Source organism: Octopus bimaculoides, chromosome 16 (assembly GCF_046866305.1).
Source record: "Octopus bimaculoides isolate indiv1 chromosome 16, ASM4686630v1, whole genome shotgun sequence".
In the NCBI taxonomy this organism is placed as follows: domain Eukaryota; kingdom Metazoa; phylum Mollusca; class Cephalopoda; order Octopoda; family Octopodidae; genus Octopus; species Octopus bimaculoides.
Genome location: NC_142943.1, coordinates 36,673,577 through 36,683,576, shown reverse-complemented (window position 1 = coordinate 36,683,576; position 10,000 = coordinate 36,673,577).

The following is a 10,000-nucleotide window of genomic DNA, read 5'->3' as shown; positions in this document are numbered from 1 at the left end:
TACACCTAGTGCATATATATATATATATATATATATATATATATATATATATATATACACTCACACACACATACACCTAGTGCATGAATAATCAAATGTATCTATGAATTTGTGTGTGTGCTTATGCAAGCAGGCATACATGTACGCTTAACTACCTCTTTCTCCTACCCCCGTCTCTCTCAATATTTTTGTCTCCTTCTCTTCTTTCTCCCCACTTCCAGGGACACATTTTATCAACATTTTATCCTATCATTGGTGTTTCCTTGTTTTTTGCCTGCTTTTGCCTCTATATTTTTTCATATGCCTATGTTTTTTTTTTCTACTGTTTCTTTCCACATCGTCTCTTATTCTATATTTATTATTTTATATTCGTTAATTTATTTGAAAGCTAAAGTGTAAATCGAGTGAAGTTACCTTCACATTACAATATATTTATGGCTGATATTGAGTAAAGATAACTTATTAATCTCCCCTCAATTTATTCTTACACAATTAATCTAACAGAAAAATCTCCATGACATTGTTTTATAAACAAACACAGCAAACCGTATATCATTGTCTTCCATATATTTAACCGTATAACTCCATCGATACTTCTGTCTGTCTGTTGGTCGGGCAGTCAGTCTGTGTGTGTGTGTGTGTGTTTATGTTTGTAGGTGTGTTTATATGTATATGTGTGTATGTATATATACGTATCTATGTACATATGCATGTCTGGTTTTTCTATGCATGTTTGTTTGCATGTGTTAGTGTGTATGCTGCATCTTTGTATGTTATATGTTTCTGTGTATGTATGCATGTGTGTGTCTCTGTGTACATATGCATGTATGTATGCATGTATGTATAAATATGTGTCTATATGTATGTGTGTGAATGTGTGTGCTCATATACACATGTGTATGTATGTATGTATGTGCATATTTGAGTATATGTATGGATGTCTATATCTATGTTTGTGGTTATGATGTATACGTACTGTGTGTATGTATCTATGTATATACATGTGTACATGTGTATATCTTTTTTTCCAGTCTTGTGAGAAAGAATATTTATCGATGAATCGTAGAATCATGGAAGCTCGGAATCGTATCAATTAAATATCTTTAGATTAAGATTTCGAGAAACATTTCCGGAACAAGACAGTTTACAAATTGTGTTTTTTTTTTATGCCGTTTCTCAGAGAATTTTTGGTAAATAGCAGACAAACTATTATCATATGAAGAAGCAAGTTAACTTGCAATTAAACTAAAGCAAGCGAAGAAGCGAAGAAGTCACAAAGAAACAATCAACCATGCAAGGAAGTATTTAGTAGAAACAACAGTCCTTTCTACTTCAGGGACAAAGAGCGGAAATTTGGTTAGCAGGAGCGATGAGATCGATGGGGTGGGGCGATGAGGGGCGATGGGGAGGGGGTTAGTCGATAACATCGGCCCCAGTGTTCGACTTGTATTTCAGTTATCGATCCCGAAAGGATGAAAGGCAAATTCGACCGCGGTGAAATTTGAACTCAGAACGTGAAACCGCTAGGAACGAAATGGCGCTAAGCAGGAAGGGCTACGTAGTAAGAAGTTTATTTACTAGTAACATCGTTTCGTGTTCAGTCCCACTGGGTGGCAGTTTTGGTAAATGTCTTTTACACTTGTCCCAGTTCGACCAAAGTCGTGTATGTGAATTTGGTGGAAGAAAACGGGAGAGAACTCTGTTGTATAATCATATATGACCTGCGCGCGCGCGAATGTATGTGTGTGTATGAATGTACATTTGTGTGTGTGTGTTTGTTTGTCCATCATCACCGCTTGACAACCGGTGTTAGTTTGTTTACGTCTCCGTTACTTACTGGTTCGGCAAATGAGTACCACGCTTTAAAGAACTAAATACTGGCGTCGATTTACTCGACCAAAACCTTCTAGACAGTGCCTCATTAGGGCCACAGTCAAGTGTCTGGCGTGCTAAGGGTTCTGCCAGCACGAACAGCAATGATGGCACCGTGGAATTTGCATGCCATTTCGGCACTTTAGTTTTCAATTGTACTGATTCCCATTCAACAACAACAACAACAACAACAACAACTACTACTACTACTACTACTACTACTACTACTATAAAAGTGCCGAGCTGGCAGAATCTTTAGCACGCTAGACAAAATGCACGGTGGCTTTTGGTCCTGAGTTCAAGTGCTGCCGAGGTCGACTTTGCCTTTCATCCTTGCGGGGTCGATTAAATGAGTATCAGTCCTATACTGGGGTCGATGTATTCGACAAACTCTCTCCCTCAAAATTTCAGGCTTTGTGCTTATGCTAGAATTTCAAGCGAGCATGCAGAACCGTTAGCACGCCTGGCAAAAAGCATTTCGTCCGTCTTTAAGTTCCGAGTGCAATTTCACGGAAGTCGACTTTATTTTTCATCCTTTCGTGGTCGATAAAATAAGTAACAAGCCAGCACTTGGATCGATGCAATCAATAAATCTCCTCCCACAAAATTTCACATTTTGTTCCGGCTATTATTTTGTTTCGGCTATTATTATTGTGCTTTTTGTTGCTGCTACTGTTGTTGTTGTTGTCGCCGTTGTGTTTATCGCTACCACGTGTAAGCCTGGATTACTTAAAATATCTTGTCTTCGTTTTACTTAAAAATAGCACCAGCTGTTGTTAAGGTAATTGACTTTTTCCGCCATTGTTGTCGATGTTGTTGTTCCTCTTTGTTGTGTTTGTTGCTTTTGTTAATATTACTGTTGTGGCTATATTGTTTGTGTTCTCGACGTTGTTGTTGTTGTAGCTGTTGTTGTTATCTGTATTAAAACAATGTTGATTATTGCAAACAATTAGTGGTGTTTATAATGACCGTCCATATTACTGTCTTCGCAGCCACAACTACTGACTGATGTGTGTTTCACATGGCAATGGTGTAGTTGACATAGTTATTTTGTACTGTATTTATAATTACTGCTTTTGCTTTTATTGATTTAATTGCTGAGGATCAATGACATTTAACATTTATACAATAGATAGGTAGAAGTTGAGAGAAAGAGTGAAAGAGTGAGAAAGATATATATATATATATATATATATATATATATATATATATAAAAGGAGAGAGGGTGTCGTCATAGATAATAAGATCAACATCTGTCTAGCTATTTAGACCCAGTTCAAGCTGAGATTGAACAGACATAATGTCAAAGTATTCTGACCGTGGCTATCCCCGCTCTGTATTTTAGCTTCTTGAAATAAGGATTCAGGGAATCACGTGGTTGTCACAGTAAGCTCTCCATTAGAAATCGGCTATCAATCTAAGTAGTGATCAATTACCGTTTAGTGTGATGTAAATGTGTCCGTGGAACTGAAAATGCAGAAAATCCGAGCAAAAACATTTTCAGCGAGATGCAAATAAAGCTTTAAGTCAGGAAGTATAAGAGGTGAGGCTAGTTTTATTTTTAATTTGAAAAATAAACTTATTCTCACTTCTCTATATGATTATACATACAACAAGAAACGACAACTGTAAGTTGCCTCACACTGTAGTTTCAATACTACGTACTCACTGTGAGGACAAAGTAATGGATAAAGTGAGAAAGAGGGAGAGAGAAAGAGGGAGACAGGATAAAGAGACAGAGTAACAGATAGAGGTGGGAAACGAAAAGTAGGCGATACGCTAGATTGCAAAAGCCAAACCGGAAGATTGGACGACACAATAGGTCAAGTGAATGAAGGAGAAATGAAGACGACACCAAGTCACATGAGCAAATGGAAAGGGCAGAAGATATGTCACGTGATAAACAAGCACACTAAGCGATGAAGCGAAAGACAAAGATTGAGATATAGTCGCCTTGTATTTTTCATTTTTTCTATAAGGGGTCTCTGCCTTAATTTTCAGGGCCGAAAACACAGAAACGACATGTATATATATATATATATATATATATATATATATATATATATATATATATATATACGACGGGCTTCTTTCAGTTTCCGTTCACCAAATCCACTCACAATGCTTTAGTCGGCCCGAGGCCATAGTAGAAGACACTTAGTCACGATGCCATGCAGTGGGACTGAACCCAAAACCATGTGATTGGTAAGCCAGCTACTTACTACACAGCCACTCCTGCGCCTATATATATATATATATATATATATATATATATATATATATATATATATATATATATATATATATATATATATATATATATATATATATATATATATATATATATATATATATATATATATATATATATATATATATATATATATATATATATATATATATATATATATATATATATATATATATATATATATATATATATATATATATGCTAGTAAGTTAAACTGCCGTATGTCCAAATTTGGCCAAATGCGTTGTTTTTTTTGCAATGTTTATTTTAGCTTGTAGCAGTCGGTTCTCTTGGTCAAACTATCGTATCTCCAGCTGCTTCAGATGCCAAGATATCAAAAATTGTGGAAGTTTAATACAACGGTTTTGCAATGGAAGGGTGGGACTATTTTCACGTCTTCTGAAAAACCAACGCTTTGAACTTACGCGCTTTTGCCTAATAGCAACGATATATATATATGTATATATATATATAAATATTCACGACGAGGTTCTTTCATTTTCCTCCTACCAAACCCAGAATTCACTCACAAGATTTCGTGCAGCTTACGGTTAAAGTATAAGACATGCGCGCAAGCCACCAATCAGTGGGATTGAACCCGAACCATTGTGATTGGGAAACAAGGCTAACAGATGGCAGGAACGGTAGTGTAGCATAAAAAAAAAAAATCACTGTATATGATTTAGTCACGAATTTTAAGTTCAAATCCCGCTGGAGATTCACCGTTGTCTTTTTAAAAGTTCTGTAACCATAAAATAAATCTTAGTCAGGTTCTGTATTCGATTATATTTTCTATGCGCTTTACACCTTCTTTGCAAAATGTATGGGATGGCACCTATGTTAGCGATCTTCTATGAAATTTTATCAACTATTTATGTGAAGCGCACAGGGCCATTTTCTCTTTTATTACTAACAAATATATTTTGTCTGTCTTCTACATACAGTCTCTTATTTTTCATAGTTGTAATTTTAATTTGATGTTAGTTTTACATATTAAAACGAATTAAGATAGTGAATATCGGTGGTGCGTGTTCTTTGTTGACAAGTATGTGTATTGACCCCATAAATCTAATTATTTACAAATAAAACAACAGCTATAAAATATTGCCCTTCACACTACATGCAAAAAACAAGATGTCACCACAGCCATCATATATATTATCTCAATTTAATTAAAAATATTTATACATTCTTACCATCATCATCCTGTCAACGAGGGTGCCTGTACGAGGTCAGGGAAACTTGCTAGAAATAAAGGCCAAATATCCGAAAGCTCCACCTTACTATCTTAAATAAAGAAATGAAATATTCTGTTATGTAGTTCAGCATGTGATTAAAAAGACAGAACGGTCTACATCTCGATCGAGGTTGTACCAAATGATAATTAACATTGTCAGCTTCACCCTCATGAGCCTTTCCTATAATGACCAAGCATAATTTGACTTAGATTTCACTGTTATTTCTAGCAAGTCACATAACCAAAAAATCTTCCTCGTTGTGATGCAGTCAATCGGTACCGAAGCGATGCAGGATAAATCCGATTTTAGAGTCAAATTGTGGTTTGATTTCAAACGATATAAGAACGAAACTCGATCACTGTTTAATTTAGTCTGGCCTCATGAAATCTCCATCGATTAAACAATAATAATTATATTGTTTTTTTTTTTACTATAAGCACAAAGCCTAATGTATGTGGTGGGGAGCTAATGGAACAAATCGAGGGCAGGGGTTAACTAACACATATGTCATCGATTGCGAAAAGATAAAAGCGAAGTAGACTTCCTTGGCATTTGAACTCAGAACATAATGGCAGAAAAAATGCCGCTAAGTATTGGGTTGTCCGGAAAGTTCGTGCCGATTTATAAGTAGCTTACCTTTCGACTTATTTGCCATGAAACCACCTCAATTCAAGAAAGAGGGTATTTTCAAGTTAAAGGAAAGATGGAGACGCATTGTGCAACCGAATGGTTCATATTTGGTTGATTAAAAATGTAATGGCAAATATTTATTGAGCTTTTTCTTTCCTTTAAATATCGGCACGAAATTTCCGGACAACCCAATATTATGTCCGATGTGTTAACGGTTTTATCAATTCTTTACCTTAATTAGTTGTTTCTAATCATTTAAAACCTGAAATTAAGGGAAACGGAGGTACTCGACTGCTACTTTATTTTATCAACCCCAGAGAGATAAAAGGCAAAGTTGACGTCGGTTACTTGTTATATCAGAACGTAAAGGAGCCGGAATAAATCTGCAATGCATTTTATCCGACGCTACGTTTCGGAACAGCGTAGAAGAGCTTTGAGCGAGAAGCTGATGAAAATGGAGATTTTTACCCGATTTACGGAGATTGATGTCCTTCGTTGTAATACTTCGATTTTCTCATTTCTCTCTCTCCCCCTCTCTCTCTCCCCTTCTCTCCTCCTCTCTACTCTCCTCACCTCTAACCATCTCTTCTCCTCTCTCTGTTTCTCTCTTTCTATCCTTCATTTGTCGAATGAATTAATTACAAAAATTTCCAGTTTAAAATAGGTGTTGGTTTGTTTATGTCACTGTAGCTTAGCGGTTCTGCTAAAGTGGTGGTTGGCACTCCGTCGCTTACGACGTCGAGGGTTCCAGTTGATCCGATCAACGGAATAGCCTGCTCGTGAAATTAACGTGCAAGTGGCTGAGTAATTCACAGACACGTGTGCCCTTAACGTAGTTCTCGGGGGAGATTAAGCGTGACACAGAGTGTGACAAGGCTGGCCCTTTGAAATACAGGTACAACAGAAACAGGAAGAAAGAGTGAGAGAAAGTTGTGGGGAAAGAGTACAGCAGGGTTCTCCACCATCCCCTGCCGGAGCCTCGTGGAGCTTTGGGTGTTTTCGCTCAATAAATACTCACAACGCCCGGTCTGGGAATCGAAACCACGATCCTACGACCACGAGTCCGCTGCCCTAACCACTGGGCCATTGCGCTTCCATTCTGCTAAAGTAACCAACAGAAAAAAAAAGCATACACACACACATATGTATATATAATTCGTCTTTAAATAGATCAGTGTTTCTTAACCAAGTTCCCCATAACCCTTGGGGGTCCAATTGGCATTCTTTTGCTGAAGTTTATGCGCAACAAATTAGTGATACTTCTATTATACACGAAAGATTTTAACAATTTTTTAAAAATACAATCCCTGTTAATATTCAATTATAAAAACTTCAAGGGTCCAACCGAGTAAATTAGACATCAAGGGGATCAATCAGCAAAAAAAAAATGGTTGACGACCACGAAGATAGATATAGGGATACATTCAATTTGCTTCTTCTTCTATCTGTCCCTTTATCTTACTTTCACTTTCTCGCCGCCACTTTGGTTATAGTTTGACTGTCTGTTATCGTCTTCCTTAAAATTAGCAGAACAAGATTAAATTATTTGCGCTCTCTGCCTTCAGGACTGTGAGTGAGCTGTGGTGGGGTGGAGGGTATTGTCTGATGTTACGGAGCGGGCTCGGGTCCTGTTCATAGTTAATTACTAAAGTTACTGTCTCGCTAAGTAAATGTCGTCGTCTTCTTCTTGTTCTACTTCTTCCCGTTTTAACCACCATTCTTTAAATCTTAGCAAGGTCTTGCAGAGTTCTCTAGTTCCAGATTTTGTGACCGTTTGTAGCGTATGAATTACGGATTTGCTCTCTCGCCCCAGAATCGGCAGTTCAGTCATACCAATAATAATACCAATAATAATAATAATGAGTATGGAGCTGAAAGGGTATCTGGGATATTGGATTTGTAAGCTTCTTACCAATGTTCCATAGATGTTTTGTTTCTCTTCTATTTTTCCAACCACATGTATGTATGTATGTATGTATGTATGTATGTATGTATGTATGTATGTATGTATGTATGTATGTATGTATGTATGTATATGCATGCATACATATGTCTGTGATCCGCATCCACTTTTCTCTCTCTCCCTCTCCCTCCTTCCTCCCTCTTTCTCTCTCTCTCCCCATCTCCCCTTCGCTAGTACTTCCCGTACCAATTTGTTTCTTCTACCTTTTTTCTCTTCGGTGTTTTTCAAAAAAGTTATTCTCTCTCTCTCTTAATTACATACGCTCTCTCTATCACTTTCTCGCTCTCTCCGTTTGTTATACTCCCAAACTTCTCTCCCTTTCTTTACCCTTTGTTTATATTCGTTTTATTCGGCTGTTATTTTCCTTCTGCCTCTCCTTTCAAACTTATCTATCTATCTATCTATCTATCTATCTATCTATCTATCTATCTGTCGGTCTGTCTGTCTGTCTGTCTATCTATCTATCTATCTATCTATCTATCTATCTATCTATCTATCTATCTATCTATCTATCTATCTATCTATCAGTCTGTCTATCTCTCTTTATCTATCAATCAGTCTGTCTGTCTGCTTGCCTGTCTGTCTGCCTGTCGTTCTCTGTCTGTCTGTCTGTCTGTCTGTCTGTCTCTCTCTCTCTCTCTCTCTCTCTCTCTCTCTCTCTCTCTCACTTCTGCGTCCTTTTCGGCCTATCTTACACCTCTCTCATTTTATACCCTCCCACTTTCACTACTACATGCTACCTTTCCTCCGCCCCCTACAACCATGGTCGAGCTCTTTACTTAACCCACTTCTGCTTAGCATCCTCCCACTCCCCTATATCACACAACATAATCTAGTGATGGTGGGGTACAGGCGGAGGGGAATGCAGACAACAGAGAGGGAGAGAGGTGGGGAGGTAACTGCTGTGGAACCAGGGCCGAGAAGAGAGTCTAATGATATAAGTTTTGCAGGGAGGTGGTTGAGGTGGCGTTGGTGGTGACGGTGATGGGGACGATGGAGGCGGTGATGAAGTGGGTGTGGTGGTAGTGGTGGATGCTGGTGATCAGATGGAGGTGGTGGTGATGTAGGTGTAGTGGTGGTCATGGTTAGTGTGGTGGGTGTTTTTTTGGTAAAGGCGGTTGCTGTGGTGGTATTGGTTGCGGTAGTGTTTGATGCAATGTTGTTGTTGTTGGTGGTGTAGTTGCGGTGTTAGTAGTGAGACTGGTGATGACTAGGTGGTGGTGGTGGTGGTGTCGGCGGCGATGCTGATCATGGAAGAGGATAAGGAAGGGAAAGGAGCCAAAACAACACAAACAACAAACAACAAACAACAACACAACAGTAACAACAAAAAAAAAAGATTTTCGTTAGTGAGAAGTGAATACTAAGAAGCTTTGTATTGATTGGTCTAGATTAGTCACGTGACAACTAGCGCAGGGTGTTGCAAACAAATTAGTAAACCTGTACCGAAAACACCAATTTCCTCCCTGTACACACAGACACACACAGACGTACACAGACACACACGCTCGCACACACACACACACACACACACACACACACACACACACACACACACACACACACACACACACACACACACACACACACACACACACACATATATACACATATAAACGCACACACTCTTTCCAAACTATTGCGCACACCTCTTAATGAAACAGAAAAGGTTGATACACGCGCAAACACGTAACGTTTATATATATATATATATATATCGAGAGAGAGAGAGAGAGAGAGAGAGAGAGAGAGAGGGGAGAGAGAGAGAGAGAGAAGGAGAGAAAACTAGAGAGTAAACATTCTTATCTTTTTATTATACAAAAATATAACAAAAACTCAACAACCATGTAACTGGAATAAGAAGGAACAAATATATATATATATATATATATATATATATATATATATATCTTTCTCTCTCTGTCTCTCACACACACTCCGTCTCTTTCACTATATATATATATACATTCATATATATATATATATATATACAGAGAGAGAGAGAGAGAGAGAGACAGAGAGAGACAGAGACAGAGACAGAGACAG